Source organism: Topomyia yanbarensis, chromosome 3, assembly GCF_030247195.1.
Source record: "Topomyia yanbarensis strain Yona2022 chromosome 3, ASM3024719v1, whole genome shotgun sequence".
Classification (NCBI taxonomy): Eukaryota; Metazoa; Arthropoda; class Insecta; order Diptera; family Culicidae; genus Topomyia; species Topomyia yanbarensis.
In genome coordinates this window covers 427,176,385-427,203,019 of record NC_080672.1, presented here as the reverse complement: position 1 = coordinate 427,203,019, position 26,635 = coordinate 427,176,385, and the positions used below count along the sequence as shown (strand labels likewise).

Genomic DNA, 26,635 nt, shown 5'->3' with positions numbered 1-26,635 from the left:
CCTTTTTTATGTGTTGGGTTTTTTCATAGTCTCCACTAGCCCAAAATAACAATCAGCCAACAGCCTGTGTACACTGGCGTGGCCGATTGGCGAGTCTCCATGGTATGACTTTTTCTGTGGGCTATGTTTGCAGACATTGTTCAACAGGTAAATGGTAGTGTTTGCGAGCACGGCTCGCAGTGGGAGTCATTGTGTGTCGATTTATCGGTCGGCTTTGTCAACGTGCGCAGGCGCATTAAAAATATAACAGTTGAACCCTATTAATTGCGTTATGTTGTAATAATTGTAGTTTTTAGTAATAGTGTACAATTCTTATGTGCTAGTCGTATGTCTATCTGTGTATGTGATCGTCAGAGTATTTGCGAGAGATGGGTCAGGGCATGGATGCCGAACTGGCATATATGATAGAATAGTGGGTAATCCTTCTTAGCATTCGTTGGTCACTTTTTACCGGTGTTCAATTCGTGCATTCGATTCGTTTCATTCGGGAAGGTCGGATTGGGTAAATTAAGGTATGCATAATTTTCCGAGTCATCCGTTCCCGGTCAGCATAGCATGAAAATCTTCTAACGGAATGCAATAGTCGTTAATGGTAAATAAGTATTATTTGCTGGTATTTAGACGATTTTAAGTAGTTTGTACTTCTAGTAGTTTGCTTTTCCACCACTCAAAATGATATGGATCAATTTTGCTATTACTTAATTTCTTTTCTTCTTTATTTATTCGGCATGTTATTTTTTGTTTTACTGATATATTTTAACTCTCTAGTGCCCAATTTTTTTTAGTTTGAAAAAACTTTTGCTGGTGGGTTTCGTAACAAAAAAACGAAAATAATGTTGATAATTCTTGTAAACAATGGATTTTTCATTAATACCATAAAAAACGTAGCCCGCCTAGAGGCGGTGTTGGGCACCTGGGCGAATAAAAAACGAAAAACTTTTTTTCTTATAGTTACTTCAACTTAAACGAATACAGATGGTTGCTTATACTTTGGACTCCATAAGAACGCAAATTTCCTAAGGAAGGAGTATTTTTCTAGTGTTTTGGTTGTTTAATTATTGACTTCTAATTTATAGTAGGGAAGTCCAGGGTCTGCTGGCGATGGCTTCCCTGATCATGTTTTATATTTTTAATGCAAGAAGATCGTGTAAAAGAGAATGCGTTGAATAAATGAGCAGACTGTTAGCTGCATCACAGAATTTTAAATATGTGACGCGGAGATTTCGCCAAATTACGACTACACGCACAATGACGCCACCTGGCCACTTTTGATGATAAAGTATGAATCGCGTGACATGTCTTTTCAATATAACTGCAAATCGGATTTTAATTCCACATGTGACCGCATAGAGGGCGCGAATACTAACTTTTCATAGAAGAAAGATAGAACATCGACATGTTCGGAAGAATTACTGCAAAATGCCCGTTTTACTACTTTGTAGAAGACACCTAATTTCTATCTTTCTCCATTGAAAAGTTTGATGACGCCCTCTATGCGGTAACACATGGAACTAAAATGTTCTAACCAAAACATGACTCGTATTATTTACTTTAATTCTTCTGAATATACTATTGAGCTAAATCTAACCGTTATTTCACAAAAATATTTAGTTCGCGGAAATCGAGTACTGATACACAACCATGCAAAACTGACTTAGACATCACTTCGTTAAAAGTTTAATAACTTTTTTTAATAAAGCCGGATTGACTAGTAGTCTTCGACAAAGCTATAGACAATTAAACTATTTTTCTTATTTTCACTTACATTGATGATACGATGCATACAGTGACGCCTGGCGGTGAAAATGTGAGGTAGTGGTTTTTCTCTGTGTTAATGTCGAAAAATCCCATACAAACTTGGTCCGGTAGTTAGACTTGTCCGATTTCCTTCAAATTTGGAGCAAGAGCTCTTATTGGGACTAGAAATTGAGTCAGGGGTGGGCCGATCGGGGTCATTATCTTCTTGTCACTCTACTGAGAACTCTAGTGATATGAAAGAACCCACTTTCTTTTAGAATTTTACCCGTACACGAAAAATTAAGTATCATATACACGGCCCGCGCGCGATCAGAGCACATGCAAATATGCGAAAGGCACACGGTTATAAAATAGAATTTATACACGCAAAGTTAAATACCGTCGTTCGAGACTACTTTAGATATGTGGGGCTACTTAGCACACTTTAGTTTTTCAATATTTACTAACAGACGCGCTTTTATAAGTTTTATTATACCTTCGACATTTGTAGAGCCATGTCTTTTAACCATGTTGCATATGCCTTTTGTCCTTTTTCTTAACACTGTTTACCAAAACAAACAAAATACTTCAAGGGTCGATAAAAGTGATTGGAGGCTCGTAAAATGAGACTGCTCAACAAAACAGAAAATCTTAAGTGTACTGAGACAACATACTGATTTTCGGAAAGAAGAAAAAAATGGTGAAAATGGCGTTTTCCGTTTATTTCTAGTACGTCAGGATCGGTTTTTATGGGTATTTCAAGATTCTATGCTATATTTCACCCTAAGGAGGAAAATTTGGTAAAACCAAAATTTCTCACTAGGGTGAAAATTTGTTGGTAAAAACCAGTCTTTGTACAGGAGGGCACAAATCCTTATTTCATACTATGTTGCGTTTCGGCTTCGCCTCATCAGAAACCGACACTAACACATTGTCGGAATAGATTAGCGCCGGCTTGACGCAAATCCCTTAAAACTAAAACACACTATGTGTTTCAATCAAATGACTGATCAAACGTGATGTCCCGTTCGAGCAGAAGTTCTGTTTATGCCGATGAGACACAAGTGAAGCCGAAACTTGTCTTGGCTTAGCAGGCCTATGCGAAAGCACTATGCTATATTTCACCCTAAGGAGGAAAATTTGGTAAAACCAAAATTTCTCACTAGGGTGAAAATTTGTTGGTAAAAACCAGTCTTTGTACAGGAGGGCACAAATCCTTATTTCATACTATGTTGCGTTTCAGCATCACTTGTGTCTCATCGGCATAAACAGAACTTCTGCTCGAACGGGACATCACGTTTGATCAGTCGTTTGATTGAAACACATAGTGTGTTTTAGTTTTAAGGGATTTGCGTCAAGCCGGCGCTAATCTATTCCGACAATGTGTTAGTGTCGGTTTCAACCCAACGCTCGCGTAATCATGACTCGGTCACGCCCGGAAGTCTCTACTCTCGATCCTAGCAGCCAAAACTCATGCCTTCAGTTAGGCCAATGAAAAAAATATATAAGGCAACACGTTCCATGGCGACATGATCGAGAACTCTAGTAAAATGGGAGAAATTACTCTCTTCTAGCATCAGAAACATACACTAAAAATTAAGCATATTCACGGTCTACGCGCGATCATTCAAGAACACGCGAACATGCGAATGGCAACACGCTTTTAAAAAATAATGTATACACGCGAAGTACACGCTACCACACGCAACAAAAACGTTAACGTACAAACGCTCGAGTCCTTCGCGATCATCCACGTACACCTACGCCCACGATCTCGCAAACAGAATAAAACCCCGGTGACTAAGTGAACGGTTTAGCACTTAAAAATTCACAAACGCGGTCTCAGGAGTGAACCTCCAAATGACCGTGTTCGCGCGATCATGAATCGATGATCCTAGCAGCTTAGGTCCAGGTTACATTCAGTTGGACCAATCAAAAAATAAATCTCATATCCGCTAGACAACACGATCCGTGGGGACATGACGTGGAACTTTATTTATATGGAAGAACTCACTTTCTTCTAGAATCTGAAACGCACTCGAAAAATTAAGTATCAGATTCACGGCCCGCGCGCGATCATTCCAGAACATGCGAATATGCGAAAGGCACACGGTTATAAAATAGAATTTACACACGCAAAGTTTCGTACACGTTAGCACACGCGACATACAAATGTACACGTTAACGTACAAATGCTCGAGCCTTTCGCGATAATACGCGTCATCGCAAAGTCCCTACACCCGCACATATCTGAACCGTACAATGAATTTCACATTCAGAATCACGGCCCGCTGCTTAAGCAGTTTTTTAGTGGGCGACATTGCCTGTCTCGTCTGTAATTGTAGTGTGCGATTCTGACGGGAAGCCCTTCCGAGAACCTAGCTCTACGGAAACTCTCGAAAAAAAATGCTCCCAAACACAAACTTACTATAATTCCTTTTTTTTGAAAATAAATGCCAACACTAATTAATTGTGAAATTTAATTATCGCTAAAAATAATGGTGTGAATATTTGAAAAGATTGGTAATAATCAAACATTGGTGGCTGTTCGGGATGCGTGTGTACAGAAGGATTTAAGTCATTCGTTGCGTCTCTAGAGAAGATAACACTAGGGCTCGCGAAAACTCTTTTGAGTTTATTTTTCTATAGCTGTTAAATGGTCGGTGTTAAGTCAGACCGGACTAAGTCGCAAAACATCAAAAAATGAGATAATGACAGCATTGGATAAAGAATATCGTCAGCTACATTCGTAACAATAAACTAGAGTTATGGAAATAATTAATTTCCAATCATAATGTAAAGGAAGCTGCGATTCAAACTTTAAACCTGTTTTCTCGAAATCAATATTTTGTCATTTAGTCCGGTCTGACTTAACACCGACCAAATCGCAACTGACATGCTTTACACAAGCCATTTTTTAAATATGTAATGGGTACATTTTTTGCTTAAACATTCAACTCTGCTAATCAGTGATGTGAAGTGTTATAGAGAGATGACCATTGTTACGAACATCTTTGCAGTTTTATCTAATTGCAAATTGATTCATATACAATGTTTCCAAATTGTCATAAATATGCCGGACAGTGGCGTAGCCAGAAATTTGGTTTGGGGGAGTTTTGATGAAACTCGTAAATTTTTCGAAAAACTCTAACATTTAACATGAGTTTGATAAATTATTGAAAATTCAGAAACATTGGTAGTCTAACAAATGTCGTTCCAGTCTACGAACAAGAAGAATCAAGACGGAATAGTTTTCAAACCTCTATAGATTATTTTCTTGTACAATATGTCAATGAAGTAAAAGATTGCGATCTTTTAAAGTGGGATAAATGATTGAAAAAAATTTCAACGTTCAAGATCATCTAATTTAATAATCCTTGGTTTTTTTAAACAGTGCATGTTTTGATATAAAATTTTTAGTGATTGATTCTCATAGAGGTATTTAAGGAGAATTAACACTTCAAAAATATTAAGAGACATGGTGCCTTCAGCAAACTTGTTGGTAATGTCATTTTAAACAATTTTGTTGAAAGTATGAAAGATACTTGAATGCAGTTTATCGAGATATAAATGAACATGCTATATTGCTCCGTAGAGAAGAAAAATTTATGTGGAAACTAATTTTTCTGCACTACGGAGATTGTGAGTTGTGACCACAAAACCTACGACTAAATTAGTTATGGAACTTGCGTTTCGACTTCATCTCATCAGAATCCGACACTAACTTAGTGACAGGACTATGCTAGCGCCGAATTGATGCTAGCTCAAAAAAACGGAAACACTCTTTGTGTTTTTGGGCACACCTCTAGTCCTTTTAATATTTGGGACTTTTTTAAGCCAGTTCTCTTAAATATGTCTTTTTTGTAAGCTTCAAAGACTCATTACTAAATGCAATGTGCATTTATTGTTTATTAACCACAGAAGAGATTTATCAAATACAGTAATTTCAGAACAATTGTTGTAAAGGTTTTCTACTACTATATTTCAATACTCTGAATATGTGGGATATTCATATCTTTGACAAAGTTGTTGGAAATAGCATTTTCGAAAACTTTTCTGGAGACATACCCAAATTTGCTTGAAGAGTAAATTCTCTATACTTACTTCTAGGAGGATTAACCGCCAAAATTATTTTATCAGCAGATGAACAGTTTTACGTTTTTAAATTCTTCAATGTTACTTAACATCGACCGTTAAAAATTTATCGAGCATTGATTTAACTTTTCTTCATTATTCAAGCTAACAACTTGACAACGAGTCCTGGTACCTAGTACACGAAATTTTAGTACGCCATTCAATCCAGCACTTAAATATACACCATTTATAGGCACTAACTTGAAATATATTAAAAAAAAAATTTTGCTTACATACTTAATTGATTATAATTGATAATACAACAAAAATTAAATACTCTTAAAAAACCGATCCGGACCTGCTAGAGACAAACTATAAACGTTATTTGTCATCAACTTCCAACCAGTTTCCGGAATGCTATTCTTGTTAATATTGAATTTTTGTCTATACTCTACGCAATCTAAAAAAACCTCTTTTAATCCACCTAGCGGTGCAATTGTGCCTTTCTCATTTCTCTAAACTATGGCTCGGAGGCTGTTTATGTTCAACATAATTGTGGAAATGTTTATTACATTCTTAGTACACTTTGCACTTATACACAATGGCTGGCCAGCCACAAACTTGATGAGCTACGTGTCGACGGTGAAACACTTGAAAGAAAAAAATATCATACTTCATTAGCCAGCATTAGATCAATGTTATCTGTTTCCTAATTGATTTTGTCATGCGGGGGTGGGTGGGTGAGTAGGGCGAAAGTCCCACGAACAAACGACTCCCCAGCTTAATTTGGTATGCTTTGTGATATAGTGGTGGTTTAAAGATGATGGGGTTGAGAGGGAGGGGTATGAAGGCTGGATGGGGTGGTGGTCTGAGGGGTGATGTAAGGGGATTTTAAAGGGAGGGGAGTGAAGAGTAGAGGAGGGGCGGGGGGTAACCCCTCTCCGTTTACCATCACCTACACCCCTGTTAAAATCCAGAAACCTTATGCCAGCCGGGATTAGGTTGACGTTTTTCAGAGTGATTGCACAACCTTTCTATATGAGAAAGGCAAAAATGTGCCAAAATCCAAAAAAGTGAATTTTCGTCAATTTTTTTTTCGAGTCTTCATCAAATCTCGACGTTTCATGCACCTTAAAGACATTTAGCATCAAAAATGAACATTACATTTTTAATTTTTCCTATATTTTTTAACATATTTCCAAAAATGAGCTAATTTTTTTTGGATTTTGGAATAATTCAGACAGTTATATTATTTTACATTGAAGTAATTTGACAACTATGGGATTTCGGCTAAGAGATAAGCTACAAGATCCCACAACTCTCCAAAAAAACCTGATGACGCTTTAAACACGATTCTCAATTTAAGGATCACAGAATATTTTTCCAAAAATAAACCTTGCAGAATATTTAATCAAATTTGTCAGTATCAATTAATTAATCAACTCATTTTTCAATCCAATTCTTTTTGGTTTAGTGGGGAGGGGGGGTTTAACCCCCAAAACACCTCCTGGGTACACCACTGATGCCGGATTTACGATTTTATTTTACTTTGGAGTAAACTTTAAATAAACATTGTTTTACAATCATAGATTTGCTTTTTATGTAAACTTTTTACAACAGAATATAATTTTTGCTTGTGCTATTTATAATTTTGATTTAGTCTGTCATTATTTGTAATCTTTATATATAAAAGTCAATATTTGTATGTATATGATTTATGGAATCCCAAACGACTTAACCGATTGCCGTCAAAATTTATACATAGTAAGCAATTGTTCAGGAGAGCGTTTGTATGCTATTGGTTGGGAATTATCTGCCCAACAGATGGTGCTTCGGAACAAATTGTGTTTTTCTCCTATTTCGTTGAAAGTCGCAGCAACGCGCGATGGGTATTAGCTAGTTTATTATAAACTTTGATATACGCACTACTGGTTTGCTGGGCAGAATCATTTACATGACAACTCAAATATAATTAATTTTAAATGAAACACCACAGACAGAAGAGAACTGTTTAGCTTTGTTTAACCATGTCAAACATTTACTAAACACGCATATAAACATTTACTCTTTTAAGAGTTCACCGAAGAATTTAAATTTGTTTTGAAGCAAGAAAATCCAATAGCTTTTTCTGTTGACATGTATACATACTTGGAATCAACTGGTCGTACAGTGGCATGAAAAAAAAACCAAACCATGCTCACACCACAATCCGTCATTATACAGAAACGCCAACAGGAATAAGTTACTTCATATGGAGACGAAAGAACACCCAGTACGATAACAAGCTTTCAATACCGTATTCCGGCTGTGCCGCTACGCAGGACTGTCAGCTGTGGCGGTGACGTTGATAGCCAAAGCCAAACCGTATCATCATTATACAAACCGCTGTCATCAAAGCCTACATCTATTTTCGCTGCTACATCAATCAGCTGTTGTAGGCAACGCATATTCATTTCAAGCTTCCAAACGAGACGCCAACGAGTTCCAGGAAGCGAGGAGCAACGCAGTGTCAAGAAAGGCGCCGGTTTCGATACGTACCGGATTGATTCGTATACGGTGTGATGTGATGGGGAAGATGTTTTCCAAGAAGATTAAATTCTCCCCACAGTGGATTTTCTGGGAACCAGAGTTACAAGATTTATTTTGAGTTCGAGAAAAATTCCGTCCCCTTAGCAAGTTTCCAACTAGTCGTAACAGGCAAAGGGATCGAGTTTTAAAGAGCATATCGTTCGATGGAACTCTTGGGAAGATAAAGTTTTTTTTCACTCGAAGCATGTTGTGTGTGTGTGGGGAAACTCCAACGTAAGCATGTACGGTTCGAGAATTTCACGCTGAACGGGCGGCGGTGTGCTCACTGCGGTAGTTGCATACTGAACGGAGTGGTTCTGTCAGGGTTGTAGAAAAACACACTTGACTATATCGGTGAAATTGGACAGATTAAGTTTGTTGTAGAGTTTGACTAATTGCAATATTGATACCCAGAAAGCAATTTCAAATCAAATCCTAATTTGTTAAATATTCTATCGGCTTCAACCCTCCGATGGCCTCCAGTGTGTACCGTGATATTTTTTCAACTGATAAAACTTTTCTGTGAAAACATGTTCCGGTTTCTGGATTGCAGAAAACTTTATCATCCATCCGTAAACCGCCTGTATTCACAACACACACAGTCCTACCAACGTACAACACCACATGTTGTACAACGACAAACCAGCAAAAAAAAATCCTACAGACTCGTGTCGCTTCATTTTACATCCTTTCGCTTCACCACACCACTCCGTTTCATAGCGGGGAAAGTGGCTGCTCCGCACGCGATACGGTGGTACACCTCACCTAAATGGAACGTTTTTCCAACCCGGGACCACTCCGGTGAAAGCTCAGGACAGTCGTCGCACGAATAAAGCAACACACGTTAAAAGCGAGCTTTCACTCATATTGTCAGAGCTGCTGTTAACCTGCCACTGAGAATAAGTAGTCAATTCGAGTCATTCACGCATATTTGTGCGAATTAACCCCTTCTTCACTAGTGAATGGCAAAGATTTAACGATGTCATTGAAATTTCGATTAAACTCCGAAATGTCTTCAAGCCAATGTAACTCCCTCACCAACCATTCGCACGGGGACTCTGTCAGTGAACCGGATAAGGGAAAAAGTTTTCCTCTTCGACTGGCCGAGAAAAGTTTTTCATTAGTGTCCGAAGAACGCCTGTGGTTTGCCTTAATCTCACTTGCAGCTTTCCGGACATTTATCCTGCAGTCGATGCGGGGCGCATTAATGTCTATTTCTCAGCTCGAGAGGTGTCAAATCCGGTTGACCACCAGACAGCTCCTCTATGGCATAATAAAGAAAAAAAAATGAAACGGATTGTCCTATGAATTATGACTGCGCTGTGTTACGATCAGACGATCGTTAATGGTCGGAAGCAAATTTATGACCAAACTCCAATGAAAATAATCCCTCTTGAGTGGATCATGAATGGGGGATCTGAATGGTGATGAAAGGACAGTTTTAAACTTGCCGGCTAGAGTTTGTGGCGGGAAAGAGCGGGGCGAATCAGAGCATTTGAATTGTGAAATATGTATAGTAGGCTGGTTGCAGAGTTCAACGTGATGGTAAATGTGTTGGGTGTTTATGTAAGCACGGTTTATAGGTTACAGTTCATGTGTTATAACTGCCGGATTTGTCATCGATTCCAGATTTAGCACACATTTTAGAGAGCGAGTCCCGAAAAACGATGCCATTTCCAATGATTTATCGCGTTCGGATATAATGGAATGCTATTTATAGCGTTAGGCTGTTATGTTTGTGGATGACCAAACAGTGTTCTAATAATATGAATCTCAATCAATTCTTATCAACTTTTGATATATTTTAATACTTATTGAGCCACAGAAACTTGGCATGGGCTTTTTCCGGTCTATTCGATATATTTTTTTATGTTTAACCACTGAGTTCTTATTGAGCACCCAATACTTCGATTTTTAACATGCCATTGTAAGAGTTTTATTGTTCTATGCAGACAGGGTTTCGATCATACTAAAATTTGATTTACATATTAATAGGCTTTATTTGATTCTGAATGTGGGACAACCTTTTTGGACTTTTTCCCATTTATTGTTAACGACCTTTTTATTCAATTTTTAACTGTTGTAACGGCATTGAATTAGCAAGGGACTGGAAGAGGCATATTTCTCAATATTAAGAGCTTAGGCATTTTTCTCAAGGGAGAACATGGAGTTGAAGGAAGAAAGTTTAAAAAAGCGTGCAATAGGGTCATATGAGCAAGCGTAGAGTTTCACCGCGGATTTAACCTTTTTTCTTCTACCGCAGGGGTCAAGATATTTTGGCATATGAGTCTGTGGCATGTCCTGGCCGAGCGTAAAGTAACTTTGTACTTCTTGCTGTTGAAACCAACAAAAAGTTAAGTCACGGTGATGCCAAAATGTCCTGAACCCTTGCGGTAGAAGACGAAAAGTTAGAGTACGGCGGGAAACTCTAAGCTTGCTCATATGACCCTATTCGACGCTTTTCTAAACTTTAATTATTCAACTCCCTGCTCTCCCTTGACTACTATGGCTCTTAATATTGAAAAATATACTTCACCCTCCAGTCAAAAAATATCAAAAGGTACCAAAATTATCCAGATCCAAATTTTTCCGGGTTAAGAGTTCCAGCGATATTTTTGTATAGAAAAATTACAGCATGTTATTTAGATGATACACTATAATGTACAAAAGTTTTGATCAATTCGCTGCACGCAAAGTTCTAAAAAAATCGAAAAATAATATTTTTTTCACGCTAAAACCCTTAATACCGCCCCCCCCTAAATGCAATAACTATAGGATCTATGAGAAAATCACAAAAAAATGAATTTAGCACAATGATTAAGAACATTACTCAAGCAAGCCACAACATAGCCTACGCCGCACGCACCCCACTCCCCTGCCTAACCATGTATCTGACATGAGCAAGTATAAAAATACGTTTTTCAATTCACTAACCTTGCCGGTGTACCACGAAACTGCTACTTGAGGACGCTAGAACATTTTCCTATGCAATCAACCCGAGTTTTTGGCGGAGTTCCATCTGTAGCTCTTATTTTGTGCGAAAATATCGCCCCTCTTCACATTGGGTTTCTTTTCGAATCACTCTTATTTTTCTTCTTATCATTTTCAGTGCACTTTTTCAAATGCACTTCAATCACACACCACTGCAAAAACACCCGCGAAACTTTAACCGTTCATTAACAAAACTTCAAATTTCCTGCCAATGTGCAAATGACCGAAGGAAAATGTCCGAAAACTCTCATTTGTGCTTTTGAATTTTCACTTCGAATACCATTTTTCTCAATGTAAACAAGCGCGTCGTTGCCTAGCAACAAGCGTGCGTTCCTGGCTTCCACATATCTTCACCTTAAATGCAATTGGTTCTTGTGTGGAACTTCGTGACAATTGAAAACCCCGAGTCCGACCCGCAGAATGGTTTGCAGTTCAAAACAATACTACTCTTACGAAAATGTGTACTTGTAAACACTGAATTATAGGTACACCTAAACGACATTCCGATGATAACCAATAGATACTATGTATACTGCTAACACGTGCAGTAAGTATTACCCAATAATAACTAAAAAATCCTTGGTAATTTATATGGTTGCCGTGTTACAATTCTATTGCAAACTATTGCATCGTAGACCGTTATCGGATAGGTCACATTAACCCAGAATAGGCAGTACCGCCTTTATGAATGGGCACATCGGGTTAGGACAGGACCACCGAGATTTGAAGGGTCCCGGAACGATCCAAAATCATGCGGCAGTTCCTGGTCATGTTATTATATCACTGATAATATAATTTCGTAAATATAATGAAATCGATCATGCAATGCACGAATTCATTCGTTGTTTTCTGCAACGAAGTACTTTCGTGCATTGTAACTAGTAGGTTTCGTTCATTTCATGAAAAAGAATGGCCGCTTGGTGAACGAAGGCTTCCGTAAATTTTACACGTTTAATGTACACTGCACGAATGTAATCGTTGATAACGGCACTAATTTTCGTGAATGACACGAAATGTTTTATTTATTTTAATAAACGTTTGTGTATAATACGAACGATTTCATTACTCACACGAATTTATTTCGTTCATCTTAGGAAAGTTTTCGTATTCATTATTTTTGCAATCGATATTTTAGGATCGATGTTCGACGACAACGATTTTTTTAACTAACTAAAAGAATCGATCTGGCAACATCGATTTTATTTCAACCTGCTCACTTGTATTGAGGACTAGAAAGATTGTGGTGTGATGAAATGGACGCTTGATGAACACAAGTTTTAGTAAATTTTACTTATCTAGTGTACATGGCACGAATGAAACGAAATGATTCGTTTGTTTCAATAAATGTTTGCGTATATTACGAACGACTTCGTTGGTCGCACGAATTCATTTCGTTTATTTTAGAAATGTTTTCGTATTTGTTAGCCTCTTGTTGTTTTCAGTCGATCTTTTGGGATCGATGTTTGACAACTTCGATTTTTTTTTAATCTAAAAAAATCGATGTGACCAAATCGATTTTACTGTGGTGTGAAGAACAGGCCGCTTGATGAACGAAAATTTTCGTAAATTTTACTTATTTTGTGTACATTGCACGAATGTTGTCGTTGAAAACGACATTATTTTTCGTGAATGAAACGAAATGTTTTGCTTATTTTAATAACATTTGTGTATATTACGAACAATCTCGTTGGTCGCACGAATTCATTTCGTTCATCTAAGAGAAGTTTTCGTAATCATCTTTCATCGTTCATCTCTCGTCATTCTCGATTAGTTAAATTTTGTGAGGAGTAAAGTGCATAACGTTAAAAGTTAATTAAGTAGTTAAATTCTCCGAGCAAAATAGTGGCCCTGTAACTAGAATCTTCATCTAACCAATAGCAGCGGAAGAAACCATACAACATGGCTGTTAAAGCAATCACCGATGAAGCTCACTTCCAAACCGAACTAGCCGCAGCAGGAGGAAAATTGGTCGTTGTGGATTTTACCGCAACTTGGTGTGGACCGTGCCGAAACATATCGCATTTGTTCGATCAGCTTCCGGCGAAATATCCAAAGGCTGTGTTTCTCAAGGTGGACGTCGACAGATGTACCGAAACGGCACCGTCCCAGGGCATGTCGACCATGCCAATGTTTATTTTCTACCGAGCCAGAACAAAGATTGACAGGATACAGGGTGCAGACATTAATGGACTTGTAGCCAAAATACAGAAACATTACGTCGCCAGCTTGTATGAATCTGGAGAAGATTACGGTCATGGAATGTTGGACTTGAACACCTTCATGCAGAAGAACCAGTGCGAATGTTTGAACGAATCGAACGACCACCCGATGGTGAATGCGCTCAGTTCCAGCGGTGGTCATCTGGTGTCCGATTGTGACGAACAGTTGATCATTTCGATTACCTTCAATCAGCTGGTCAAAATCAGTGCCAAGTTCAAAGCACCGCCGTCTCACGGACCGAAAAAAGGTGAGAATCTTTATCAATCAACCAAGCACCATCGATTTCGATATGGCCGAATCGCAAGTTTCGGTGCAGGATCTGGTACTGGGGCAGAAAGATCTTGTGTCGGGATCGCCGATTCCGTTGTACTTCGTTAAATTTCAGAACGTGCAGAATATGCAGCTGTTCGTGAAGGATGACCATTCTGGTGACGAGACTACCATTATCGATCATTTGGCCTTCATCGGGTCACCGATTGCAACGACTAAGATGGATGACTTCCAGCGGGTGGCTGGGAAGAAGGGTGAAAGCCACTAGATTGCTTGAGCTGCCGGGAGAAGGATGGTTAGAAGGCGGTGGATAGGTGCGGTGACGAATATGCTTGATCGTATATTTAAAAGGTTAAAGATAGTGATGCGCGTTAACTTGTTCTTTTTATAAATTGTTAAATAAAATAATGATCAGGAGAAAATGGCATATTATTTTGATATTGCTCCGGCAGAGAAAAGCTCAATCTTATTCATACAAAACCAACGAGCAGTTCGCGATGGCTCAGCTGAATCCGTACAGCTCCGGATTCTGGATCAATTGGAAACGAAAGAGGTTCAGGAAATCTTCCTGAAACTGGCGGGAACGGATACTGCTACTAAATAGTCAGACTGAGACCGACGTGATGAATTGTTGACGTATTCTACCTTTTTTGACGTTGACGGTTTAACGAATAGTACTCGTAAATATTACAAAGATGTTCGTATATAGCAGCGAACAATTCGTTTGCCGATTGAAGCTGTTTCGTAATAAGCCAACGAAAGTCGTTTCGTGGTATTCACGAAAAATTCGTAATGATAAACAAAAATGTTTCAATAGAACTACGAACGAATCATCATATGTACGAAAAAATTCGTATATTTTATGAAAATTGTCTGTACGAAACAAATTCCTGGCGATTTACGAATATATTCTATCAGTGTACTTAAACTTATGAATAAAACCATCACTCAATATTCGCAGTTTTATTATGTTATATCTCAACAGAATTTCTTTTTGCTTACTCATGGAAAATTTCTTGACGTAGGACTACGTGTCTTCGATATGGGGTGTACTTTGCAAATTTAACAAAAATGGTATGTAACGAAAAATTGGTTAGAATTTAAACGCTTATGATTCAGCCATTTCACGATAAATTTTCGAAATGTTTACACAGATCGCTCAGAAGAACAGATTCTAAACCCATAGATTTTTTGATAACTCTCATCTATTATTTAAAGGACAAAATTGGTCGGACAAGCTCAGTTGCCTGTCGAACTTATCCCTACCCAAGGTAACAGATTAATAAATCCGCTACACTTGAGTAGGGGCACTGCGTAGTGTAGAGGTACACTACGCAGTGCCGTTCTACAGGCGACTGAATTGTCCGGTCAAACATCATGCTTTCCCTTGTGCTGTACTTGTTTTAAGCACACATTTATGTACATTTTCGAACGCATTAATTCGTATAAAGCACATGCAAAAATTTCATTCATGTACGGATACGATGTACTCCAAGTGTGTCCACTTTTGCATGAGGTCAGATTCGTAGATATCCGGAAATTTATAAGGAATCGTGACATGTAAATGTAGAATTTTCAAATTCGCTAGAAATTGTGCTAGCGATTACTTTGGAATTAATTTCACTTGCTCGTCTTAGTGAGTTGAATTGGAGCTTTGGCACATTTTACAGTAACTTCACTTAATATCACGAGCTGCTTTCATATTCTTCCAAAAAACCTTGCTTTCAATAAGATCCATAGGCGTGCGCAGCCCTTTCCATTAGGAGGGCTAACAGCTCAAATACCTTCAGTTTTGTGAGGCATTCATTGTCAATTAAATTTTTGGTAGAGGTTACGATTCCAAAACAGTTATGAAGATCGCAGTAAGCTACGGTAGAAAACGGACGTGAAAACTTCCGTGTTGTCAACTTTTCGGAATTATTGTGCCCGTTTAGATTTAAATTTAGATTAACATAACAACAGTATTGGGTTTGTTTGGGGTGCTCACTAATCCGAGATTACTTTTCCGGATACTTAGGCAGCGGAAGATACGAAATTTGTGTTCGGGAAAATATACTGATTTGCTCTGTTCCGTTCAAGCTTGTATCAAATGAATACAGCCGGTTGTTACGCAAATTCTGACTGCGCGGTATTCGTAAAATTAAGTGAAATGTGCGAGTTTAATTCGGCTGTGCAATGAGAAGAGAAAACTACTAGTTTGTTTCTGTCTACTCAAACTACGGAACTGTGTGGGTTACGGTTATAGTTGGTTTTGGATACATATACCCCCGAAATTGCTACCAAAAGCATTTTTGGAGCATGGGATGTTGGATAAGTTTGCCGTTCTGGGTTCCGGTAAGATCGTTTCATATATTCTATATCCTAATATCCGAGTGCTCCTAATAAATATGCAACTACTAGGATGTTAAATCGCGGTGTTATTTATATTTTATACAGATCTGTTTGAACGGAACTATTATAGTATTGGTAATTAGTATAAGTAATATTGATTTATACAAATTCCAATTTTTGCATTATTTATATTTTTCGCCTTTTGTTTTCTCCGACATCTATGAAAACTGTTTCGGTTCTGAGCGTTTTTCTTAAGTAGATGATAGGACTATTATAAAATTAAAATGCTTGTAAGGACGTGGCCTTTAGGTATGTTTTCTAATTTATTTTCCATCGGCCTCTGTTCGTACTGAGTGTCTATCAAAGACGCCAGAGAGGTGACTTCACCATCTGGATCGGGACCAACGGCTTTACTTCCCTTCCGAAGGAAGACGTGACCACAAAGTTTCACCTTAAAAAATCTCATGGATCTCGATTAGAGGTTCTATTCAGAAGCTACTCACTACTCAACCACCAGCATCGTCGAAATTAGAGCGATGGACAGTGTTTCAGCTGTTGTTATCAAACTCCAAAGCGGCAATTAGAACTGAGCGCATAAGTCGAATCGTCGAACCCAAAGCGAAAGTCCAAGAAGAAATTTTTAAAATCGAATTTTCTTCCTTTTCTAAATGTGAATTTTTTTTGCGTGCCATCGTATCCAAAAGTCTTTGGTTCCATGAATTTCTCAATAACCGTTCAAGTTTCCTTTATTTTTTTTTTGTTTAAAAGCTTAACAAATTATCCAGTTCTTTGCCCATCATTTTAGCGAAATTAACTAATTAATATTTTTATGCATACTGGAATACACTATTTTGCTTTACTCGTATTAGACCAGCAGTCGACGAGGTGAAACAGTTACTAAAAGAGAAGTGAAACAGTAACTGGAGCCTAATCTCAAACATACATACAGCTACACCACGTCCGTCATCTGGTCACGGTGTCTTTGTCGAACAACTGTATTTGAAAAAATTCGGCATCTGTAAAACTTCGGGATATAAAAGAATGGACTTTTTCCTTTCATTTGAAAATAAAATTAAAATATTCTGTCAGAGGATCTAGAACAACTTTTTATTTTAAAGTTTTTTGATTGAAAACTTTAGCTTTTAATGAAATTGATTCACATTTTTTCTACTAATTAGTATTATAGACATTCAAAAAATACTAAAAGTGAGAATCTGATGAACAATCTCATTGTCTACAACTTCGCAGAATGCTATAAATCGATGTAAAGTCACTCGAGAAAGTTATTAAAATTTTATCAGTTTTTTAGGTGTGGATTAAGAAGTCGATTAACAAGGACTTACAAAAAATGTTGGGTTTAAATGAACGATAAATTCAGATAAATTTCAATGTATACAAAGTCCCATTCTCAGTAGAAAAAATATATTTTCAGATTCCTCCGGGTCTTGGGCGACATTGACACTTTATGAACAAGAAGGCGTGGAAAGGTGTTGACTTATACCTTTTCAAGATGTTGATTAATGTAGTAACGGATTTTATCATGCCTTTTTCATTTCTTTTCGCGCTCTAGGAGATAGCTAATGTAAACTAGAATGACCCTTCTTCCTGATTCTATCCTGCCTGGTTAAATACAACTGGCTTAAATTCAAAATTTTATATTTGAATAAACTAAAGCAGACAGTTCGGGTCATTGTAATAAACAACGGATTTTATTGCAATTTTGGGTTGAGAATCCTGTTTGTCTTTATCAACATTAAAAGAAAGATGATTGAAAGAGAAAAAAGCTCTTCGAGTTTTGAATCCATGTTTGTTATCTTTTGGGGTAGATTCATTTCATCAGAATTTTTAGATGCAGAATTTGCTTGTCCTCAAATTTTATTTCCAAATCGAACACACTTCACATAATCTTTAAAAAAAGAACAAAACCCAGTTTCATAATTTCCTTTAAGAAGAAATTCCGGAGTCGTTACTCGTTGAACACGGATCACAACAGAAAACGAACAATAAAATATCAGGCTGGACCATACATTCAGTAAATTTTCAAAGTAATACAAGTCTGCTTATCTGTACAACATATCAAGAAGACAGAGTTGCCAGTTCAGTTCTGAATCTGGAGACATTAACAGCAACACGTTTTTCGGGTAAAGGTGCTACTTTCTATATCTACTTTTATATTGAGTTCGCTATCTTCGTACAATAGACAAAACCTTTATTTCTCATTTACTATTGCGATTGCTGTTCAATGTACAGCGATTCCCAAAAGTTAACAAACTTGAACATAAATCTCATCGAATTATTTTTCTATCCTTCATGAAACTGTCATGAATATCTAATCAAGTTTGATCAAATATAAAGTTAAAATTTGGGCCAAATATATCCCACCAGATGCTAACGATTAAAAACGTTGATTCAAGATTACATCAAGCATACTCCAGAATGAGTGAAGAAATAAAACAGAAGAAACAAATATATCTGTGACAGAAAAAAACTGTTGCATTTTGCTGCTTTACCCAGCAATTTTTAAAAGAGTCTTAATTTCGTTCAAGTTTTATCGACTCTTCTCTATACCTCCTTGCTCCTAAAATATCATTAGTGCGCATAAAACGGTGGAATCTGGAATTAGTAGCATTCAGGTTCTTCTGAGCACACTGTTAAAATAAGGCAATCTATTTTTTTTACAAATGAAAATGTTTTTGGAATAAAGCTTCTTAACCAATAGACCCCCTTGCGAATCTAGAAACTTTGATAAAAATTTAATAGCTTTCTCTGGCGATTTTAGATCGCAATGTAGTTTTCTACAAAGTTGTACACAATGTAATTGTCTATCAGATTCTCATTTTTGGTAATATTTGATTGTCTAAAGTACTACCTAGGGGCAAAAATATGAACCAGTTTCATTGAAAACCCTAAGTTTTCAAACAAAAAAACTTTAAAATAAAAAGTTGTTCTGGAGCCTCCGACAGAATATTTTAATTTTACTTTCAAATGAAAGGGAAAAGCCCATTCTATTACATTCTGAAGTTTTAGCGATGTCGATTTTTTCGAATAAAATTGTTCTGTAAAACACACCGTGCTGGTACTGGTAACGTTGAGAAGTTTCACCCAGGCAGAAAACTTAATTGCAAAAAACAACATGTAACACTACGTCAAACATGACAACGTTAGAATACAGATCCCTGTTTACATAGATGACGTTGAAACCAAAATACGTTCACATAATCTAATCGGCCCACCAAATCAGACCACATTAACAATTCACATTGGAATATGGAGAAGTGGCACGCGTTACGAGCGATACATGGAAAAATCTTTTCACAGACGTTTACAATGGCGTTTGTGTAATTGGTATGTGACTGAGCAAACCTTAAGCTATTGTATTGTATACTGCCAGTTCCAACTGAACAGAAACAAGGGCTGCACTCAGTGACTCCAAAACAACAACCAGCAACATCAATAAAGAAGCAAACTGTGGTAATCACTGAAAAAATATTCTGTCAATGGGTGTCGTCTGCTAAACAGAGCACGGAAGAGTAGCGTAAAAGTAATATTGAGGGGCGATATCAGGAATCGGGAATTAGCAGCGACTGGCTCAAATGACACATTCCCCATGTTGAACGTAGATTTGTGCCTTGCCGTAATTTGTCTTTTCATCAATTTTCTGATGGAGAGGATTGAAGAAGTAATAAGGTTAGGGACACTTCTCGATAAGTGGCTATATCAAAAACCCCCGAGGGGAAATTGTAATATCAGAGCGACATTCGGCTTAAACCGATTTTGGTTTTATAAACATTTGCCATGACTTTTTGGAAATCATAGTATAGTTCCAACCCTTTTTCGCTAGAAATTTATCAGGAATCAGTAGCTGATACTGCAAAAACTATGCTGTATTTTCTTTGTAATCGACATGGTTCTCAGAACTTCCCAGCAAACTGCCTGCGAACAAGGTTTCTGGAATTCTATTCTCAGCAAAACATCAGAACTCTTCTAGCATTCTTTGGGATTCCACTGAACGTAAAGGAATACCTTATTCTATTATATATATGGTTCGACAATTAAACGGAAGCCCCTGCTCTCCCACTTATCTCCTCAAATTTCTGTTTCAGCCAGCTACAGCTTTATTCGTTATCCTTAAAGAACCAAACAATACCATAATTAAGGCCAAACCCACTGAAACGAGGGATGGAAAAGTTAGGAAGGAACTGAAAAGAAAATGATTTAATCATTTAATAGATCAGCGCAATCAAATGGGGGCTTTTCTCCTACCTTACTTGCACTTGATAAGTATTGAGATTCGAAGACTTTATACAATGAGCCGAAGCACTGTTGAAGTGAGCACCTCTGCGATTGTGTTTCTTTTCATTGATTTTAATCAATTTTTTTCCCCTTTTTAATGAACTTGGAAGGAGCACGCTTCTCGCAAGTGTCAGAATTCACACCTAATGTTGTGGGAAGCGACTTAATTTTCGATTCCCGAAAATTCGAAAGGAATCTGCACGCATCAACGGTTTAATTAAAAAGAGCAGGAATTCACATTCTAGCGAAGTCCACACAATTAAATTCATTTTTTGCTACCACTTATTTAGAATAGCAAGAGGTTCCTACATTTAGACGTTTGCAAGATCGAAGACGAATTACTTATGATCAGATAATGACGGTTCGAGTTCGTTGGGTTAATAGCCCGTTTAGCAACGCATGCGTAATACCGTCAGAGCAGAGAGTTATATCTATCACCTCTTCTCTGCCAGATCGTGCAAATGTTGGGTGATGTCCTATGATACGCATATGCAAATTTATGCTGTTTATCAATTCGGTGCCTCTCAAATTTGTTATCTGAGCTGCTCCAAATTTTGTGGTGGGCATTTTCAACATTGCCGATTATGCGTGGAATCCCATTTCTGCCACAGTATACTACAACCCTTTTAAAACCATCAGAAGGTGAGGATTCATGATCCGGCAAATATGCAAATTGACTTGTTTCCTATAAGATTTTATGTTCACTGCAACATATTTATTTCGTGGACTTGTTGACTTTTCTGGGTGAAAATGAAACAGCAAATTTTCAGCCATCGTCGGACGCATAAACTTATATAACACATCTTCTATTCACTCGTACTCTCGTTAACTCTACACCGATAGGCGCGGGATCACTCCTCGACTGTCTGCGTTCCACGCTGGGAACATTTGCTGTTTCAGTTTCACCGAGAAAAATCAACAAGTCCACGAAATAGATTTATTTCCAGTTTATGTTATCAACAGTCATATTGGCTGTGACATCACAAATATCGTGAGATTGGATAGAAGATATGCATCAATAGCACTATTCACAAGTTTACATGCACGAGGCATTTCACGTGGATTTATCATGTCGTTTTTGTTGTAAGCTACGAAAACGGGGCTAGTAGCTTACCAACATAGAAGTTTCCTTCGTAGAAACGTGGTTCTTGAACCAAAGTTATGGAAGATGTTCCTTCCTGTAAAAGGCTGGATAGATTCATAGTTGCTGTATGGTCGTACGTGCGACTCTAACCATGGTCGGCCAGTTGATGATATTTGGTCCTTACACCGGCGACGAGTGGGTGCTATCAGCCTTCTGCCGATAGTAGCAGGATGAGAAGGCGCGAACAGATCTAGCCGAGAAAACACTACCGTGAAAATGAATAGTTAATCGGAAATCAGCCCCAATAAGACTTTAATCTAACTAGTATCGATGATCACGGGTCGATACGTACTGAAAATTCGACGCATCTGTTTTTATGAATCTAATTGCAAGTTCCGTTTAGAATAATCTCGGTAGTTGACTACTCAGAGTTTAAAAAGAACCAAGAAGTAAATAAAATCTTTTCTTTTTCGAGTGATCGTTTACTCGAAGACTAACTAAACAACTTTTTTCTGAAATACTGAATTATGTATCTCATACTATCCATGAAGTTAACAAAGATAAACATCTAATTTTTATCGTTTAAATTAAACTGTATTTATTACCAGTAATTTTTCAGTTTTCTAAAGTATTCATCAGAAGAATTCAGAAATTTCTCTTTAGATGTTTTAAAAGCGATTTTTTTTATTTCGATTATAGAGGTTTTAACCTCATGGTCATTCACCTCTTTTCGGGTTAGAAAAATCTCTTTAGAAAAATTTCTAACCTTATGTGCGGGGTTGGGAATCGAACCCAGATGAGCTGCATACAAGGCAATCGATTTACCAACTACGCTATACCCGTCCCCCAAAAAGCGATTCTTTTTACTCAAGAAACGAAAAGTATAGCATCAAAATGTGGCTTATATGCTATGACAAATAACCCAATAGTTATGGTAGTAGGTATCCACTTGATTTATGGTTTTCATAGCAGATTACACTAAAATATAGCTTTCTCAAAAAAATGAAAACAGCAAACTGAATAAAATCTTTTTTTTTCAGATACATTCCAAAACCTAGTTGCAGATTTTTCATTCGTATTATGAAGTTTTCTTGCATCCTCCTGCATGACATTGCATATCACAAATTGAGTCGATCTGCAACTTTGTTGAAAATAGGCTAAGTCTGAGAGTTTTTATAGATATCGATAAAAGTAGAATCAGTTTTTATCCAAATAAATAACGTCTATCAAATTCCAATTTTTTTTCTTAGAAATTATGTTAAGTCAAATAGTTTTATAAGAAAGTTGAAAGTGAGAAGAATAGAAGACCGCCTTTCTTTTGTCCATTGAAATTACAAACTCAAAAATACAAGAGTACTATGGGTGAACTATTCCTCTTGTTGTTTTTACTAAAAATTACAATGTTTTATTGCAAGTGATTAATGCGATCTGTTGATTTTATCGATTCGTTTCATGGCTTGTTTAAACAAAAAAAGATATACAACAAGTGAATTACACATGTTTCTTGTATGTCTTCAAAATTATAATCATACTTATTGAAATATTAGAAAAATTTCTGAACATTTGGACAAAAAATTCCAAGAATAGGGGAGACCGGGGCTAGTTGGAGGTGTTTTCGGATGACATAGTGCTAAACTGTTGCCGAAAGCCGAGTGGCGTATTACTCGTTATCTTGTAAATCAAAGAGCACTGCGATTGAGATGTAACTGCCTGATCACTACGAGAGTTTTTATCTAATTACGCTTCAGATAGATTTTCAATATGTGGTAATAAAATTTCTACTCTTCATTTACTTAAATTACGCCAAAATGAACAAAAAATTCAGCTCACGTTGGTAAAAAAATAAATGAAATAAAAAAAACTTCTATTGCACGCTCATCAAATGGTCTCTTCATATTGCGACAGCAATATAAAGAAACTCTACTAATCGACAGCATCCACATAAATAATGTATGAGACTAGACGATTATGAATTGCAAATTTCACGTTTCCTTAAATCCGAAACAGCGACTTACCCGCAAATTGCAGCATATTTAACTTTCCTAACAATCTGAAAGAAACATTAATCTTCCCAAAACCCCCGGGAAGCCTAATTTAAAATGTCAAAGACAAACTGAAACGAATGACAGTTAAATTATATATTCTATACACCCTATCGAAGCCGGCTTACCGAAAAAGTCAAACCTTCCACAAGTACCCAAAACTTATTGGCATACATCCTCTCAGTAGCATTCCACCGCTCCGTTTGCTATAGGTATGGTGTCGTATCTAATACACGCAGTTCGAATTAAATATTCATTGCATTGCCGAACTTCTTCCGTCACTCACACGCTTACAGCTGAGTGAGCTGATGGGAGACGATGTATCGCCTTCAAAAAGCTGATACTTTTCACTCGACCCGATTTTCGAACCGCCCATACATTATTTGTCTTCCCAAGAACAGAACACAGACAGAACTCAGCCTAATCCCGGTGGAAGTATCAGTCTGTCACTGGTTGCCGAAACATTGCCGGGGTGTGTAAGCTTTCCATCCAACATGCCGAAGGGGATTATTCTTGGTTATGGACTTAACCGCTTTTATCGACGCCAGGAGACAGTTTCAATTTGCGGAGTCAATGTTTGGTTTTCCGTAGTCGAGACTATTTAGTGCATGGGATTGGGGAATGAGTTCCGGAACTAAATACGTTGTCTTCAGCTTTTAGCATTACTTATTAACACACCCGTAAGCGGGCGAATATCAAACCAGCCACTTTCGGGAGGGCTTGAGTGAATTAAACGATCTGGGAAGAGTTTGAGTTAGAAGTGAGAGACGTACTGCTGAGGAAAGGAGCTTCAATTTTTCTTTTCAATCGGAATCATTTTTAAACGTAAATTTTAAAATTTTCCTATGCTGTTCCAATTCCAATTGGCATCTTATAAAAATTACTGATAAATCTAAACCGGTAATAGAAACTCAAACCGAATATTTTTTCATGAGATGCCATCTTCACTGGTACGGATTAAACAGAGACAAAATTAAATAACATGTCCGTTGACATTGTTTATCTACTCACAATATGGTTTCAAGATTTCCATCAAAAAGATCGCTCAGCTTTTGTCGAGGATGCTACCGTGCTGTTGGAAACTGTAGCATCCGCCATTGCTCGAGCAAACAGTTCACCTCGATTCTCAATTGAGAGACTTCTGACCGGAGCTTTTCAATTGTTGCACACAGTTTTCGATCTCCAACTGTCTGATTCGTAGTTCTAATAGCGAAGCTCTTCTTTCCCGTGATTTGGTCTGCTCGTGACAGATTTCGGCACGGTTGAAGAATGTAGTTTTTGGTTTAGTTGGTGTCCGTCTGCGACCCGAGTGGGTATTGTTGTTTTTCTCAAGTAGCTGTTGATTGAAACGAAACTTTTCTTTTCTAGCAAACATTGCTGTTACCAATTTGTATTGTACCTTTTCCGAAACCGATCAAAGTGCTTTTCCCGCTATCCACACTAATTTCTTCTGATCGATCTGTGTGCATTAGACCGGTTCAATTTTTGACTTTTGGCTCCACCAGGCTCTACTGATTCCTTTTATGGCCCTTAGTAACTGTGCAAATTTTGGTATGGATAGGTTGCGTCTAATGACCCTCCAAAAATTTCAAAGTTTATATAGAAAATTAGTATGGAAAATCGGTTAAAATGGAAAATAAATTCTTAAAAAATCACCTCATCAATCAATTCATAAGAACACTATATATTTCTAAAGGTATTCTTCTACTGAACACCGAATTTATACAAACTTACAATGTTCCACGAATGTGGAACATTGAAAGTTTGTGTAAATTCGCTGAGAATAGTTATTAACTAAAAAACAAGTTATATATTATTACAAAATTATGTGGGTTGCCATAGAAAACGCTTTGTAAATCAATAAACTTAAGTCCTACAAGTTCGAGTTGTTCAACAAAATTCTTCATTACGCATGTTTCTAAAACTGTCAAAGACACCAACTTTCTACCTCGTCAGTATAAAAAGTTATTTTGCTTAGTTCGATCGTAGTTTTAATTTTTATCAGGCTGTGGGGAATATTCTTACGAACAATTCGTCCAAAGACACCCTGTGAATATATTCGATGGTTTGTTCTCTGGTGAATTAAGTTCACGTTTTTGGCATTTTCGACCACTGTGGCTCGGCGTAGTGACCCTTGCACATTACCTCTAACTTACAGTGTGCTTGTGATCGGTTCAGTTTGAGTTCGAAGCCAAATAGGCAGGCTATCGAATGAAATCAGCTCACTTCCATCGAGAAAAAAGAGGAGCTTCGAACAAAAACTGTTCAAGATTTGCGGCTCGGTGCATGTAATAAGTGGGAGCCAATAAGGAATGGCTTCAGCCAGATAATTAAAAATCGGAAATAAAAATAATAGTTGGTGAGCGATGTTCAAATTTAATGATAGATTTACTGTTTGATAGCGCTGATGAGGGCTAATTAACTTTCCGAAGAAAAGGTTCTCTGAGTATGAGATTTTTATTCCTGTTGGCCCTCGTTACTAGCACAAACTAATTGTTACAGTCAGATCACGGATCCGGCTGAATCTTAATAACCACCTTCTCTTCCGATGTTGAAATGTAGTCCATTCAATAAGGTTAACTAATAGAAACCGACCATTCCAATCAATACTTCCTGAAGATTAGCGGTTTGGTACATGAAATTAGCGGAAACCAATCAGGAACGAACTTCTGCCGGATGTTTTAAAATAGTTTTTTTTTTCCATATGTATACATTTTTCCACCCATAGTAAATGAAAATAAAAGTTTGCGAAGGTACAAATTTTCAAATTTAATTCATTTGATTGGTTTGATAGCGCTAATAAGGGCTAATTTGTGTGCCAAATAAAATATTCTCCGTGTGAGAGTTATTTGTTCCAATTGGTCCTGGTTACTAACACGGAGCTGCACAAATTAATCCACGAAGATGAATCCTAATAATAACCTTCTCTCCTGGTGTTGACATATTGCCTTCGGACATCTGACAAGACTTGCTAAAACCGACTGAAATCACAATTCGTCTATCGAATGAAATCAGTTTACTTCCA

The 26,635-nt window shown here is 37.4% G+C and overlaps 1 protein-coding gene and 1 pseudogene across 2 annotated transcripts in view; one reads left to right on the top strand and one right to left on the bottom strand.

Moving 5' to 3' along the window:
• The window catches only part of LOC131691900 (neural cell adhesion molecule 2-like), a 252,986-nt gene that overhangs the window by 212,770 nt on the left and 13,581 nt on the right, over positions 1–26,635 (bottom strand). The gene's annotated exons all lie outside the window — the stretch shown is intronic.
• LOC131691901 (thioredoxin-like protein 1) lies at positions 13,270–14,128 on the top strand (annotated as a pseudogene).